This window comes from Anser brachyrhynchus, assembly GCF_964034855.1.
Source record: "Anser brachyrhynchus genome assembly, chromosome: 16".
Classification (NCBI taxonomy): Eukaryota; Metazoa; Chordata; class Aves; order Anseriformes; family Anatidae; genus Anser; species Anser brachyrhynchus.
This window is the reverse complement of record NC_137734.1, coordinates 15,586,987-15,603,958: the sequence shown is the minus strand read 5'-3', so window position 1 is coordinate 15,603,958 and position 16,972 is coordinate 15,586,987. Positions and strand designations below refer to the sequence as shown.

Here is a 16,972-nt window from a genome sequence, read left to right as displayed (position 1 = left end):
GACAGAAAAGGACAGCCCAGGGTTTCTCTTGGAAAAGTACTAAAAACGGGCTACTACAGGTTTTAAGCTGCCAAGAGACCTTGGCTGGGAATAATCTTTTGTACGGCAGGTCTTGTCAAAAGGTTCAGCTGTAAAATTGGGGCTAGGGTAACTGAGAGGGGAAGGGAAAGCCTAAAGAAGCCGTTGGACTGGGGCTGGAAACGGGCTGCCACAGCCAAGCGGGAGCCGCAAAGAGAAATGGGCTTGGCGAGACCCCTGGCCTGGGAACCAGCACAGCGGCCCCACCAGCACCCCCAGGAAGGGGCCAGGGCTGAGAAAGACGAAGTCAGGAGCTGCAGGCAGAGCGGGGCTGGAAAGGGAACGGCCTCAGGACACCCACCCGAGGGGGGCCGCGAACCTCGGGTTTGCGAACCGGCCGCGGGGGCACGCCTGGGGCAGCGAACGTTAGGGGCAGGGCTGCAGGACGAGGGCCACCGTTCACGTGGTGCTGGCAGCGGGCTGCCAAAGCAAACCGGGGGCTTCCAAGACTCCTGGGACGAAATTTTTCACCTGCACAGTGCCTGGGGGTCCTTGTATAAGGCTCGGCAGAAACCGAGGGCTGCACTGGAGGCGAAGACTTCTGGATTGAAGGCAGCACAAGCCAGTCCCAGTAACAGGCTCCTGCCCTCCCTCGGTCGGGTGCAAAGGGAACAGAGACAAACAGCATTTTTAAAAATCAATTGTTTGTTTTCAGAGACTGAAGCTTTGCTGATGCTGGCTGAATTTTTACAAGGACAGGTGAAAGATCAAATTCTGCATTTTTCTTCCTCAAAAGCAACATTCTTGTGGAAACCCTACCAAAAAAGCCAGCCTGAGGCACAGCAACGATTTGCACTGTAAAACAGTGAGAGCTAGACAAGGATTATTCCGACTGTGCTGCGCGGCTCCATCACGGAAAGCACCAGAACCACCTTAGATTGAATTATATTAAAACCTTTCTTGTGGGAACAAGCCGTAATTAGACTGGTCCACAAGCCTGACGATCTTCACAGCCAACGAGCTCAGAACACAGCGCGTGGCGGCGAGCAGAAGAGGACCGTGCCCGCGGGTTACGTACTCCAGGAGCGGGCACGGGGTGAGTCTCGGGCGATGCCCTGCTCGCTTTTCAGGAGACCCTGCGGGGGGGGAGCTCTCACAGCTCGAGCTCCAGCTGACTTCACAGGGGGAAGGCTGGGCTGACGCGAATTCGCTGCCGATCAGGACACCCGCTGCCCGTCACAGGCATCCTCTGTGCGATGTAACGCGCGTGCCGGCGAGGCTCAGCCCAGCGGGCCGGTTCGCAGGGCCCCGCGGGACAAGCGCTCTGCTGGCACCAGCGTCCCCGTGAGAGCCCCGCGCCCCAGGTGCTGTAGCCAGGAACAGAGGCGTCGGCACCCGGCTGTCACGGAGCCACCAGGGCGCTCCGGAAAGAAAGTTTTATGCCTCGCCTTTATCCAGAGAGCAACTTTCAGTTCCAGCAGCGAAATCGCATCTGGGACGTGGCCGAGGAAGGTGGGAGTCAGCGGCTCCCGGCGCAAGCACGCGGCCCCAGCAACGCACGGGGCACGGCCCCAGCCCCACAGGACAAGTGACAGCACCCCCTGTCCCCTCCCCGTCCCCCCCCGCCCCACGCTGATGCCCTCACAGGCTCCTCGCCAGCAGCCAGGAGGACTGCAAACTCAGCCAAAGCAGAGGCCTTGGCGTCTGCAGAAGCTGATGGGGTTTGCCCAAGAAAGCTCCTTACGCAGCACGGCAGTGAGGACAGGAATTGTTTTGCTTTATTAGACACACGTCCCTGCAGCACAGTGCCATTTTCAGCTGCCTGTGAGAGGCAGGTGGCTTCCTTCTTTAACAGGGAGAGAGAACAGATTTTTATCTGCAGAAAGAAGCTGCAGCCAGGAAACAACATGTGCAGTTAAAACAAAAATCAACCCAACCGTCAGGCCCCTCGAGACTCCCGATCCTTTTCAGACAGGCAAGCAAAACGGGCACGGGGCTTCTCCAGGGGAAGCACAAAGCCCGGCAGGAGGTGGGATTCAAGGGGCGAGCACTGCTCCCAAGGCACCTCCGGAAGGACCCACCGCTGCTTGTGAGCATGCCTGTCCGTGTGCCAGAAATGCCGGTGCTCACACACTCACAAAACCTCCTCTTTCCACCTTCTAAACAGGAATTCAAGCCTGAAACACATCTCGGGCTCCCACGATCTGAGGCGACACCGAGCAGAACCAGGCTGAGCCCTCAGCCGCCCGCAAGGCTCTCGCGTGCCACGGCGCCCCACCGGCGGCTCTGCCCGCCAGAGCGCAAACGCGCCACGCACTCGCTGCCACAGCCACGCCGCTCTCAGGAGCCGCATCTCCACAAAAACCCAGCCAAGAGACCGCATTTGCCTCTCAGCAGGTCCCTAGGAGAGTCCAGAAGCGAGGGCCCTGACCAGCCGAGCCGCGTGGCCTGGCCGCAGCCCCTCCGGCAGCTGCCGTCGGTCCCCGCCACGATGCCCGGCGACGCTGCCGGCTGCCAGCACCACCCCAGCACCACCCCGCATCACCCTGCGGACCCACGCGCGCTGCGACCGTGGCTCAACAACAGCCATTACGCCAGGTTCAGCCGCTGTCCTTATGAGTGCCTTCACCTTTTTGGGGTGGCAGGGACATCCCTACTGCCTTACAGGAGCTGCAGGAGCGGCTCCTGGGGAAAAGCAGAGATGCTGTGCCAGCGCTGCCAGCCCGCGAGCTGCTCCACATCCTTACAGCCCGCTGTCACCGCAGCCGCCGCCCTCAGCTCAAACGGAGCAGCAGCACCACGTGCCCAACACCATGCCTTATGGCCTCAGGGAAGGGGGAGAGGAGGCCGCAGCCACCCCTTAGCCTGCAGAGAAGACATCAAGCCATGACGTGTTTGTATCAGGGTTAGGCGTCATGTGAAACCTTTCAGGCTTTTGCAAAGCTGAAGCACTAATCCTGGTGCACCGGCAGGGACCCCCCAAAGTCCTTGTCCTTGCAGATGGTCAGAGGCAGAGGCACAGCACCAGGACCCCGTCTCACAGCGCGCCCTGGCCCACGGCGCGGACAGCCGCCACACCGGCACGCCCACCAGGAGCTGGATCAGAGCGCTGGGCGTAAGGGACCAGCCTCAGCAAGCAGCCGCAGATCGCTCCCAGAGGAGCGGGAGCGCCTGCATCTGCCTGAAGACAGCTGGGGACAGCGAGGCTTGGCCGCTGCTTGCCAAGAGAAGTTTGCTGCATCGCCCTGCTACTCGCTCTCTGATCACCGGGAGCGTGACAGAGTGGCGAACGGACAGGTCAGGACCGTAACCCAAGTCACTTTGTGGTTGACAAGCCAGAGAGCGAGTCCGAGGAGAGCCAAGCACGGCCCAGTCACCACACAGCCGCCCCCCTACCTGGCGCATCCACTCTGCAGGCGAGCGGCAGGAGAAGACCCGGGGGTTCGCCCGGGACAGAGCAGGAGCAGAGCTCCGGGCCCGCACTGTCCTTCATCCGCTTGGCTTGGCCGGCCCCCTTCTCCGAGTCACCGAACGGCAGACAGACAGACATCCGCAGTCCCCTGGTGCCGGTCGGTTCCTGCTGCCTTATCAGCCCCTGTTCCCAGGCAGGGCTGCAAGGCACGTCTCTGCCGGCAGAGCTCCTGGAGCCTAAAGCCTGAGCGTCCGCGGTGCAATCCGGAGGGACTCGGGCTGCCACGTCGCGGTGGGCTGCCTGGAGCAGGGCCTCTGCAAAGACATGGCCCTGCCACCGCCCGCACTGAGGGCTCCTGCTCACCTAGAGCCCGCCGCCGTAGCTCGGGGCGCCGAGCGCTGACGAGGTAACTGCCTGCAAAGCACTGAAGAGGCAGAGCAAGGGGAGGAGGAAAGAGAAAGGCAGCATGCGAGTGCCACCTCTCCCCAGCTCCTCCCATCCAGCCATCAAGCAAGCTCAGCTCGGCGAGGCCGGGCGGCCCAGCAAAGGCCTCCGGCGGGCAGCGCGGCCGCCCACGTGCGGCACACTCAGCTGCCCCAGCGTCCCCGGGATGCTCCCTGGAGGTGCCCGGCCCCACGGGAAGCCGCACGCCCGCAGCAGGCTGCCTCCCCGCCGCCTGCTGCAGCAGGGGTTGTTCGTGTCTGCGGTTCGTGTCTGCGGCAGCGCCGGCCGAAATGCCGGCCGTGCCGAGCGGGGAAGCAGCCTCCAGCCGCGCGGCCTCTGCTCGGCGAGCGCGCGGGGCCCCGCAGGCAGGCGCAGGGGCGCGAGCCCCTGGAACAATCCTGCCGGGGCCCTGAGCCGCATTCCCGGCCCTCCGCAGTGCCTCCCCCACATCCTGCCTCCAGCCCTCCGCCGGGGGGGGGAGAGAACGCGAATCTTGGGTTGTAATTCTTCCAAGTTAAAAATAACCCGGCGGTTCAGCGGGAGAGAATCAGCAGCAGTGAGGCAGGGGGCTGGGGAGCCCGGGAGCTTGCTGCGGGGCAGCCACGGCACACATCTTCCCTTTCGCAAGCACAGGATACGGAGAGGCAGCTTCCCAGCTCCGCGCACGCAGCTCCAGAAACCAAAAGCCCTTCGGCACCCCGGCTGCAGTCGCTTTGCCGAGCGGCCGACCGCTCCTCGGGTCGAAGCTGCCCTCAGGCCCCCCTCAGCACCCCCGGCCCCGGCAGGAGGGGAGCACAGGCCCCGCTTCACCGGCCAGGCACGCGTGGCAGCACCAAGGAAGCGATGGGCAAAGGAGCAGGCAGCCAGACGCCGGGCGGGGGCACGCCTCGGGGGGGTGCATGTGCTCGGGAAATAAACGCGCTCTCTGTGGGGTCAGAGGAGCCGAGAGCAGCAAGAGCTGCCTATGAGGATACCCACTGCATGTGCCAACCCTGCCAGCACCTTCGGGGACGCACAACTCCTCCACCCTGCGGAACAACGGGCTAGCAGACTTCGGCAGGCAGGCAAGATGTAGGCACGACCTCCTTGCTCCACGGGAGGAAGAAGAGGACAGGCAGCAGCAGCGCTGTGCAGCGTGCCCCCTCCCACAAGCTCGCTCAGCACCACCGCTGCTCCTGCCAATCCCCCCCGGCAGGCTCTCGGCCCTGAAGCACAAGCCTTGTCGCAGAGTCCGGGGTCACTCGGGACTGAGGATGCCGTGCTGGCACCCAACGAGCAAGGAAGTGCCCACGGGCTGGATACGGCCCCCGGCAACGCAGCCTCCGTCAGCTGCGCTACGTGACTCTCACGACAAGCTCACGTGGCAAAAACAGCAAGGGCTCCTTTCAGGCGAGTTTTCAAACGCAGCTCCTAACCCGAGACCGAAACCGCGATGACCTTCAGCGGTTATTTCAAAGCTGCACGGTGCCCCGGGGCTGACAACGGAGGCTTTGCTCAGGCTCGGCGAGCACGGCAGCAGCCAGGGACCAGCAGCGCGAGGGGCGCGAAGGCCGCAGGGGCTGCGCCGCTCCCGGGCGGTGCCGGGGGCCCGGCGGTGGCAGAGCGGGGCCGCGCCTGGTGCCAGCGGGGTTCCCTTCCCGCACCAGCGGCGGCCGTGGGGGAGCTGCCAGGCGCGGGACACGTTTCCCAAGCCTACGCCTGCTGCCTTCTGACCAGCTGCCCGAGCAGCTCCCAAGCCCCGGGCGTGGAATTTTAATCCTCAGCAAGGCAAAACCAGAGGCAAAGCAAAAAGCAAAGCTCCGCAGCTCCGCGCCCGTACGGGCGAGGGACAGAAGGGAGGCAGGAGCAGCCTGCAGAGGCGGCGCGGGCTGGGGCGCAGCGTGGGGCACCCCCACCAGCCCCACACACACCACACCAGGCGCCGAGCTTCCCCCACTGCCCTGCCGAGGCCCACGGCACCGGGGTGGTACTCTGCAGGCCTCTGCTCCCGACCGAACACAGGCACACTCCAGCGTGGCAGGCAAGCCATCGCCCAGGCCAAACCTACCCTGAAGTACCCCGGCTGCCGATGCGCAGCTAGCTCTTCCTCTGCCACCAGCACCGAGATTTCCTTCCAGTTATTCACAGGCCCAGGCTCGTTCATCGGCGTGCTAACAGGGGAGGACACGAATTACGGGTCTGGGGGACAGACCGTGCCAGTGGCCACCGAGCCTAGCCACTTCTTCCACCACGCTCTCAGCTTTTAGTTTCCTGCTTTAGATGCCAAGGCTGACAAGGCCGTGGCAGGCTGCAGCAACTCCAAAGCCGCCTGCTGGGCACCCCCTTGCTCCTGCAGGGACAGCGCACCCTGCCTGCCCTGCCCCTCGGCACCAAGGACGCGCGAAGGCTGCCAAGGAGCCGGCACAAAGCCGAAGGTCAAAGGACACAAGTGATGATGCAAATGCAGTTGAATTTTAGGTGAAACAGGTGAAGAAGTAGATCTGAGGACGCACTCCTGGTGCTGGAAGCACGCCCTCTTCCCTGAAGCGTCTGGCTGTTAACCCCGGATGGAGACGGGATCCTGGGCTCAGCTCCTGCGGGCTTCCTGCAGCGGTGGTCAGGAGGAGCCGGGCGGCCCAGCAGCACCCAAAAAGCCTCCTCTGAATTACTGGGCCTGTGGGAGCACCAGGGTCCCAGCTGGCACCTTCAGAGGCTCCTCACAGCAGGGCAAAGCCCCCAGCTGCTCTCTAGCTATCAGAAGGGATGTGCAGGCTTCAGCAGAAACAAGTGCCTGTGCCCTCCACAGGTTTTCCTGCTATTTTTTTCTTTTTCACTCACAAGCACTCTTTGGACTTCCGTTAAATGCCGGAGCCAATCCCCAAGGTCAGCAGGCCTGTAAAGATGCCACCAGGCACATAATTTAGCCCACAGCACCTTTATTAGCGCTGAAGGTGTACAAAAGCCAGCTCAACTGGTAGACCTTGATAGCTGGCCAATTCAAAGAACCTTCTGCATGGCTGCTGCTCGAGAGCTGCCCACCTACGAGCACTGAACACAAGCTATCCCGAGGCAGACAGCCAAAAGATGAGAGGGCATTTCGGAAAGCAGAGGTCCTCCTCTCTTGCTGTTGTTGATACCCTGCACTGCAAACTCAAGCTGCCCGAAAGCAGCTCTGCCGCGCCGCAGACAGCCCCCCAAAGGCACTCAGAGCCCTTTGTGCCTCTATTTTCCAACTGCAGAACGGGGATAAAACCAGCCTGCGCGGCAGGGCTGCTGACAGGACGAGCAAGCACTTGCAACGCACCTCCAGGTTTGCCTGTAGGTATATATGAGGAGCGCATCTGATGCCCCCGGGCAGGCGTCCAGCTGGGATGGCAGAGCAGCACGAGCTCCAGCTCCAAACGGGGACAGAAACCCCGCTAGGGCACCCAGGCCTTCTGGAGACTGTTCTGCCCGGTGTTCCTCCCGGTTTTCTCCGGCTGAAGCTCCCTGCCCAAGACCTCCAAGGCAGCCAGCAGCAGGTGTGCCCCCAGCCCCACGTGCTGCTGTCGGCAGCCAGCTCTAAGTTATCCCCCATCGCCTGCTCGCGCTAGGCACGGCAGGTAAGAGGCCGACCTCAGCCGTGTCCTCCTGCCGCCGCCCCCTGCTTCGCCTAGCTCACAGCGCGTGGGAGCGTGCCCCAAAACCCACATTCAAGACAGGAGCTGAATGCAACGTGGCCAAGATATCAGCCGCTGGGCCACGAGCTCAGCCAGCGTTTCACGTGTTTTCAGGGCTCACGAGCAGGACGGACAGCACTGTGCTGCCAGCCTCGTCTGGGTACGGGGCGGGGGAGCTCCGCATGAAGCAAGCTCAGGGTCTCCCCCGGTCTGTTCTGCCCACCGCCGCCACATCTCACTGCAATTCTTGAGCTCAAACACCGCAGGATGACCCCTTCCCACACGGCCTCCCTCTGCACCCTGCCTTGGAAGGGCCCCACACGCGCTGAAAGCACGCTAGCCGTACCTCAGCCCTCCGTAGGGCCGGGCAGTATTGCCGCCCTGGTCCTACGGGACCCGAAAGACAGGTGACAAAGCTCAGCGCCGGGCCGCACTCCCTCGGGCCAGGTGGAGGTTGGAGGAGGAGCAGAAGGGCCCACCAGGAGCACACGGACGTTTTGCTCCCCCGGCGCAGGATACCTCCAGCCCCACCGCAGCAGCTCCCAAAGGTCCCTTGCCTGATGCTGCCAAGTCAGAGAAGAGCTCCTGCACGCACGGAGGCTGCAGCTGCCCCGCCGGCACCGCACGCCCAGGCGACCCCAGCCCAGGCCGGAGCAGAAAGGCTGGCTGGCCAGACCCCCTGCCGGCCAACGCCTGCCCCAGGCTGATCCTCAGCACCCAGGAAGGTGACAGCCCCACCAGACGAGGCCCAAGTGTTTGCTGCGTGCTGCGGTGAGGTCCCACGGCTCACAGCATCTGGTCTGCCTATACATCCCCAGAGAAACTAGTAAACATCGACCCAAAATAGCAACAGACAAATCTGCTGTTCTCCAGGCCCGAGAGCTTGCATACGGCAGCATCAGGCCTGCTTCTCAAGTGCCTGAAGAACAAGGAGAGAAAGCAAAACGTTAACAACCTCTCCTGATGCAGCATCAAGCAAAAGCACCCTTCACAAGCCGCACGCCACCCCTGGCCCACGTGCTGCAGGTTGCTGCCGCTGCCCTTACACGCGCCTCCACCCCAGCTGCTCTGCCCCGCTCCGCAAGGGCTGTCTGTAACTCAGCCAGCGCTCACCTCCGAGGGGTTCCAGCCTGTGATAAATTATAACCCTCTGGGATACACGTTCTTCACAATCTCAGCTTAATCTACTTTGAAGAACGGTCTCTAGAGTTCAGACACCATCTGTAAGTCGACATCCCTCTCAATCATCTCCATGCTTCCCTGCACTCGTGTCCTTTACGCCATCCCAAGAAACACTCCGGCACGGGAGGGAGAGAGAAGTGCCAAAAGGAAATTCGTCGGTCCCTCACGTCCCTGCCGCTCACTCTGGCACACGCCTGCGAGCATCCCCCAGAGGAGCGGCGAGGCCGTCGCCCTCAGCGGGCTGGGGCCCCGCACGTGCGCAGGGACGGAGCGCAGCCCTCCCCGCAGGGCACGGTGATGGCCAAGTGCCCGCTCCTAGGCGGAGCCGGACCTCGGAGCACACCGAGAGCCTTCAGCACACACAGGGCTGCTGCAGGGCTCTCGTGGAACCGGGCTGCTCCCACGCAGAGCGCAACCTCGGCACGTGTCCACCGCGGGCAGGAGGCTCCTGGCCAGCCAGCGCCACCTCTGTGGGCTCGGCTAGCCAGGTGGCGCCCACGTGCCACCGCCTGCACCAAGCCACCAGTGCAGCCCTGCTAGCCTGGCAGGCCTCCAGGCGTCCGTCTCCTCTGACGAGTAGCGACACGAAGGCCAGGCAGGAGACAGGCTCGGGACACAACGGCTGAGCACGGGCCCCATGTCCCAGCAACGTGGTTTTCCCATCTCCTCTCCCTCTGCGCCTAGATGAGCAACTCATTTTCTGACCCCTTCCCAAAGCGGACATCTCAGCAAGACCACCACGTCGCCCTGTAGTTCTCGGCCACACGATTCTCTGGAAGAACGAGGACACAACAAGGTCCAGACAGCCACTTCTGCTCTGCCAGACCCCTTTCCTTCGCAGGAAGGGCCGTAGGCAGAGCTGGACCCAGCAAATGGTTTCGGAGCGACCATCCAGAACCCCTCAGCCCAAACACCGCCCTTTGCTCAGCAGGGCCTGTCCAGAAGCTGAGGGGCAGCATCGGAAGGTAAGCAGCGTGCTGTGCCCTGCCAGGAACGGACACGCACGGCCTGCAACCCTGCGCAGAGCCACGCGGAGATGCGGGGCTCCTGGAGAGGCCGCTCTGGGTGAACTCACAACTGGAACAAAGAGCCTGAGCCCAGAGCAGCCCAGTCCTGCCTTCAGGTACCAGATTCAGGAGTCCGTTCCTCCCTCTGGAAACGCAATGGGAGGCTGGCCCAGCTCCCACAATGTTATTCTCAGGCAGCAATTCTCCCTCCCCAGAGCAGGGAGGCGGAGCAGCCACAGGGACCAGCCCACAAATCTGTAACCACTTCTCTGAAGAAAGCAGGGTAACCGCAAACCTCAGCACCTTCGCGGTAAGCGCAGGCTTCGCTTCAGCCGGCCTCCCGCAGCACGGGCACGCCGAGAACAAACAGCACAGCCTGCTGTCTGCGGCGGCAGAGAGAAACCTGCCTCGATGCGCGCACACAAGTGCATGCCGGGAAGAGCTCGGATGCCCCGGTGCGGGGCACCCTACGGGGACCAAGGAAGATCTCTGAGAAACAGGACTTTGCTTGCCCTAAGGCAGGGAGCCGAGGAGCATACAAATAAGAGGCAGACGCTGCGCTGCTCTCCTGCCTGGGCTGCGCGAGCACAGGGCGCAGCCGGGATGCACCGCGCACACGGACAGAAGTCACTGCGAGAGAGCGGCGCTCTCTTCTGCAATCCCCAATTAATAAACACGGAACACTTAAGCTCCATTTTCTTTTAACTCATTTTCATTTGAGGTACAACCCAAGGGGATGAAACATTCAGAGTTACAGGCGCTCTGTGTGCAAGACCTGGAAAAGTCACGGCAGTAGCTAACACAAAAATAGCAGCTTCCACAGCGCGGCTACAGCAAAGCACTGATGCTTGTTCCTGTAGGTAGAACTAACTTCAATTCTGCCTCAGTGCATGCATATAACAAGGCATTAATGTTTCCTAAGAAGCGGTACTTCCCCTACCTATAAGTCAAGAAAGTGAAAATCCCCCTTGGGGATCACCCTTGCGACTTGACATCCCCCCTGCTCCTGCGCGTAGCACGCTGGCACGTTGCTCGTGCTGCAGGTCACCTTCAGAGACAGACACTGAGCACATGCTACGGTGCAAAATGAAGAACAGAAAGCACATAAAAGCACGGGAAAAACTTCTCCACCTTCACAACTTCTGACAGAAGGTTTAACAACTGAAACGTCTTTGGAAGGAAACCGAGCGATGCCCACGTAACGAACACGTATTACCAGCACAATGCTGAGGGACCAAAATTCTCAGCAGTGGCTGCTGCCACGCAGCACCATGTAGCTAGCTAGAGTCCTTCAACTCCTGCTTCTTCCTTCAAACAAAAGCAAACGTGAGAAACCTCCCGGGGGGAGTCCTCACACCCTGGGAGAGCTTTTGCAATCCTCAGGACTGTAACAGCCGCAGCTCCTATCAGTCCCAGCACCACCGTCAGCAGGCCAGCGCAGGACACCAGGCAGCGCGGCCCCCTCCAGCCTCTCGCGCAGGCTTTTGCCCCAGGGTCCCTCACGGCATGCTCCTGTGTTCCCATCCAGCAAGAGCTCCCCTCCTGTGCAAGAGCTCCCGGGCTGCAATTTAAACACGAAGGGAAAGAACCTCGCTCCTCTGCCTCCCGCCTGTCCCCCCCGGCAGCAGCACGCAGCTGGCAGGGACGCGCAGGCCCCCCGATGCAGCGCGCTGGGCCGCCCTCACCTCCTTTCGCTCTAGCGCAAAACAGGGCTCCCCAGACCCCACGCTTTCATGGAAGTGTTAAGGCAACACAAGTATTCTGCAAATTCTTGCACTGAGAAGCTTAACTTCCACCTGCTTTCAGTGCAGTCACCCCAAAAGGAAGCAATGAGCTGCTGGCATTTCAGTGCCGACTCCCCATGACGACTTTGAGCCAGGAACCAAAGAGGCAGACAAGCATCAAAAAGCGTCACCAGAGGAGATCTAAACTTCATCTCATCAGCTAAAATACAACTGAAACAAAGCAAAAGCCAAACAGATAAAACTCCTTATACTGGTGCAACAACAGGACTGCACAAAGCTGGGGCGAAGGCAGGACTGCAGAAAGGAGGGATCCCAGGAGACGCTGCGTGATGAGCCACGCTGAACCCCTCAGGGAAGATGTCCGTAACACCATCAGACTGCTGTTGAGCAGCATCTCGTGTGGGGAAAACAGGGCTGGAAAATGTGATGTGCACTCCCTAGCCAAGGCAACATCGTCACGTTAACACCACCCTTCTTGATCCAGACCCAACGCACCTCTGTGAGCACACCTGCACTGCCCGCGTCAAAAACAGACTGGAACTAGGGAATCTGCTCCCTCACTTCTCACTTTCTTTTCTGGACCGGAGGAGCACTTCGCTCCTGGTGGAGCTGGATTTGCGCTTGCTGCAGGCTGGAAATCCCCTAGAGGCAGCAGCACGGAAACAGCGTACAGCCCCTTAACCTCGAGGCAGCACCTCCTTCCTCTGCAGGGGGAAAATCCTTACGCTAAGGACGGGCCAACTGCTCCTCCGACCTCCTCGGTGCCGACCACAGATCCCCAGCTCCCTGCCGAGCGCAGGGCCCAGAGGCAGCAGCAGCCCCACTCCCGGGCACCGATCTCTTCTGCTCCCGCCTGGCTCCATGCGGGCAGCGCCCGAGGCCCGGCTCCAGGCACGGTGCGGGGACCTGCCTCCCACCTTGGAGCCCCGCCGCAGCACCCCAGGTATTTCCTTCTTCTCTGGTTGACTGGACACAACCAGTGTAACACCGCTAAAAATTAATAGCCACATATTGGCAGATTGCTAGGCTGCATACCAGATTTTCCCATATAAGGGAAAGTTGAAGGCATTGTCCTATCACACGGAAAACATATTGCACCAGCCTAAGATAATAGAAAGCAAAATCGGAATCTCCTCGTGTCACAAGCTGACATCCACAGACCACGTTTGGCCCATTTCGCTGCCAGTTCGGTCAGCTTTGCACAGCTCCGATATTCCAGCCGCTGGGGCTCATGCCTGCGGAGCAGCAGGAGGCTGCCTGGGAGCGGCACGCAGCTGTGCAGGGCCCCGCGCCCCGCGAGGAGTTTGGTCCCACCGCCACGCGGGCAGCACCAGGCCCAGTGCCACCGCTCCCAGGTGGGAGCGCAGCTCCGGCTTCTTGCTCCTTCAGGGTGCCGAGAACCTGTCGCACAAAGCCTGGGCGCTGCCACCAGCACCGTGAGCGCAGCCAGCTTCGCCACCCAGCTACACGTCGGTCGGGCACCCTGACCGTCTTCTCTCTCCTGACGCTTTGTTTGCCTCCCAGCAGCTCTGCCTCTGGCTCCACGGAGCAGGACGAAGTCACCAACGTTGTCCCAAGCAGGAAACGGGGGATGAGAGGAGAAACTTTCACTGCCTCTTACACGAGCTATAAAAACGGGCCCCCTCGACTCCCCTGAAGCCCAGTGAGACATCTAGCCACCGCGTTTGCCAGCATTTCTTTAAAATCATTTCAGAGAAGTCTCCCTGTGTGTGCCTGTTTCCCAGTCCCAACACACCAAGTCCACATTCCTGCACTAAGGGCTCGCTCACAGCGCAAGGCTGACCAAACCTCTCCCTCCTTTGCAAGGGCAGGCTCCTCCTGCACACTGATGTGCAAGATACTAACTAGCTCTTATCTTTGTGAGCCTGAGACAGGCCAGGACACCACAGCTTCATGCAAAAAACAAAGGCCTGCTGTGGTGGCCAAGCTCTCAACCTTGCCACCTCTCTAAAACAAGCTCTCTTGCTTCTGCAAACCCTTCTTGAAATAACACAAACCATTAAAGTGAAACACTTTATATTATCTACCTGTAAAACTTTATTGTCTTTAGAGAAGCTCTTAAGGAGAAAATAGGAAAGATCTCTGAAGGAAGATTAAATCTTAAAAATTACTGTAAGATTACACATCCAGAGGGGGGGGAAAAAAGGTAAAGCTCTGCTTCCTGTTACAGAAATATGGTAAAAAGCAGTCAGGAATACAAGACGTTCTTCTGAGAGCTCACTAAGCCATTGCAAATCGACAGCCCTCACACCTACTGCCAGCACCGACCATCGGGGCTACCGCTGCCATATCCAAGGCCAGCCACTCGACGACCAGCAGCTCAGACCGAGCAGAGCCGTCCGCCCCTAATGCCTACATGCAGAACAACGCATGGGGACGTAAACTTAAGCCAGCAAAAAGGCGCACGCTGCGAAGCCAGACAGCGCACCGAAAGGTATTACGGGACTCTTACCAGCGCCTCCCGCGGGAGACGCGCATCCCTGGCACGCTGCGAGCACTGAGCAGCAGCGCGAGAGCTGCCTTAGGCCCCCAGATTCGCGCAGGTTAATTTTTAACGCGCCCGCAGCAGCAGCCTGCAGCGAGGGGCTGCAATCGCCATCTCGGCAACGGAGAGACCGACGCCTCTGTTTGAAGAAAGAAGACAACCCGCAGAAACCAACAGCCACGGGCGCAGGATGGCCTTCAAACTTTCCCGAAGCGAAAATGCACCAAGACCAGTTTTTCTCCAAAGCCTCTTGTTGACTTTGGCTTTTATTTGAAGAACAGCGATACAGAGCTTCAGCTGTGCCACGCAGGGCACTCGCAGACGTTTTGACGGGATGCAACCCTACCAGCCAGCACGCGTTGCAGCTCGAAGAGCTCGAGGGTCAGCATTCAGGAGCAGGCTTCGGCCCGCTGCCCGCCTTCGCAGCGGAGGACGCTCAGAGGTACTCTCAATGCTCCTGAAGGACCCGCAAGTTTCCACAGCCGTACTGATTCAGGGATGACAGGGAGAGCTAGCTTTCCAAAAGCAGACAGACAGCAACGCTAATCCTTAAAGTGGAAGAGGAATCAATTTTCCACTTAAAAATTGGGAAAGGAACCCTGAACGAAACCAACCCAGTCGGAGGCCAGAAGCCTCAAGAGAAACAACCGATTTACTCCGGGAAGAATTAACTCCCAGAGCGAAAATATGCTGCTATTGCTTCATACTTCAACAGCTGGACCAAAACAACAATTTCTCTGCAAAGCAGCACAGTCGAGCTCCCACATGAATGAAGTAAACAAAGGGCAAGGAGAGGCAAGAAGGCACCTATTCCCGCGCCATCGCCCCACCAGCGCCCAGAAGCAACATCAACACTTTGCTGTGGGGAAAGATTAACGGAGCTCAGCGTCCCCCCTCCTCCAGCAACACCTTAACCCAGCTGACCCCACAACAGTTAAAAAGATACAGGCAGCGGCTGCCAAATACCTGCAAGCGAACAGGTCAGGAATAAACACCTCCCTCTAACAAGGACACCCGCACCTGCCTGCGCACAGGGAGCCCTCTGCCAGGACCCGTGCTGGAGGGGTGCGGGGGGCTCCTGCGCAGCTCCACGAGACAAACTCTGTACCAGCACTGCCAACGGCCCCCGGCCCTCCGCCCCCTCCCTGCCTTCTCTGTGCCCGGAGGCGTTTGCTGCAATTCTCATGTGGGAGGGGGTTAAAAAAAACACCTGAAAAGGCTGGGTTTCTGGCCAAAATCACCTGAACTAAGCGAAGACGTAAACTAAGCACTTTTCAGAGCAAAACTGCTTGAGGGCTCTGCCACATCGGAGGCCTGCAGCTGGACCAGCTCGCGGCACAGCCCCTTCGGCCTCCTCGGTGCCCAGCTCGGCTGGGAGTTCTGCGGAGCTGTCAGGAGGGCAAATCGCTAGGGAGAGGAAACGTTAGCTGCTCCAGGACGGGCGCGAGCGCCGGGCAGCGATGCCGGCAGATGATTTCTCCTCATCCCTTCCACCTCCTGTTTGTGCGCGCTTCTCTCTGACTGCTCGCCGCGTTCACCCCGCAAGCCTTTCCGACCAGCACCGGAACCCGTTCCGGTCGCCGGCAATGGGTCACCGGGAAGAACGCGGCCAATTCGGCGGCGAATCCTGCGAGCGGCAGGGCCGCGGGGCTGCGCTGGCGCCGAGCGGACCGCAGCGCGACCGAGGTGCGACCGCCGGCACCGCGGGGCCTCCCCGCCGCCACACGGCCGCGACGGCACCGCGCGCCCCGCCGGGCCGGGCCGGGCCGGGCCCTGCCGTCCCCGCTCCCCGCCGCGGGGCCGGCGGGCGCCGGGGAGCCGCTGCCCCGCACCTCCGGGCACCGGAGCGCCGCCCCCCACCCCCGCCACGCCGGGGAGCTGCGCCCCGGGCCGGCCGCCTCCCGCCGCTCCGGCCCCGCGGCCGTGCGGGGGCCTCGCATCCCGCCCCCCCGGCCGGGAGGAGCCTCGCACCGCTCCGCACCGCACCGCGCCGGGGGAGCCCCACCTCCGCCCCCGGCCCCCCGCGCTCCCCGGGCCCCGAGCTCCGGCCCCGCACCGCAGCGGCGGCGGCGGCCGCCGGTCCCCGTCCCCGTCCCCCGTCCCCCGTCCCCGGGCCGCCCCTCCGCGCCCGGCCCCGCGCCCCAAGGACGGCGCCGCGGCAGGGCCGGGGTCGCCGCCAGCCGCCGCCGCCCGGCCCCGCTCCCCGCTCCCGGCCCGCGGCCCCGCTCCGCCGCCGCCGCCGCGCCCGTTGGTAGCGCCGCCCCGCCGCCGCCGCCGCCGCCCCCCGCCCCGCCGCCGCCCCCGGCCGCGCCGGGCGGGCGAACCCAAAAGTTCGGGGCAGAACTCACCTAAAATGGCTCCCCGGCAGCCCCGCCGCAAACAGCCATTATTTGGTGAAGTTTAGCCCAGCACCCCGCAAGGACACCCGAACCTCGCCCGGGCCCGCCCCCGCCGCTCGCCCATTGGCCGCCCGCCGCCGCTCGCCGGCGCCCATTGGCGGCCCGGCCCGTCAGCCGCGCGGCGCCCGCGCCAAGCTTGGCTGCAGCGCGCCCGCGGCCCGCTCCATTGTGCTGCTGTTTGCACCGATGAGAGCGCGGCGCCGATTGGCCGCGCCGCCGCCCCCGCGCGCCGCCCCCCGCGCCCGGGCCCTCGCCGCCGGGGCCGCCCGCGGCCTGCGGGGCCCGGATGTGGGCGCCGCGAGGGGCCGGGGGCCGAGGCCGGGCTGGGGGCTGGGGGCTGGGGGCTGCGGCCGCCCCCGCCGCGCCCCTCGCGGCCCCCGGGCGGGCCGGGCCGAGCCGAGCCCCGCCGCCCCCTTCCCCTCGCGGGGTGCCCGGTGTCGGGCAGCGCGGATGGGGCCGGCCGGGGCGGGGGGGATGGCAGCGGCCAGCCGGGGACGCGGAGGCGGTTGAGGGGGGCCCCGGTGCGGCTGCGAGCGGGGCAGGCGGCTCCCCGGGGGGCGCTGAGGAGCCCGGCGTGGGCCGGGCTGGGAGCGGGGGCTCCGGCGGTCCTGTGCGCGGAAC

General features: G+C 62.5%; 1 protein-coding gene across 3 annotated transcripts in view; it reads right to left on the bottom strand.

Annotated features, from left to right (window-relative positions):
• CHD6 (chromodomain helicase DNA binding protein 6) overlaps positions 1-16,450 on the bottom strand; it is an 89,897-nt gene extending 73,447 nt beyond the window's left edge. For 2 of the 3 annotated variants that reach the window (XM_080558441.1, XM_080558453.1), the window contains exon 1: positions 16,301-16,434. The gene's annotated coding sequence lies outside the window, so the exon portion shown is untranslated. Of the gene's footprint in view, positions 1-16,300 lie in introns of all 3 variants that reach the window. The other variant, XM_080558439.1, reaches the window with a different exon arrangement.
• Between the last annotated feature and the right edge of the window lie 522 nt (positions 16,451-16,972).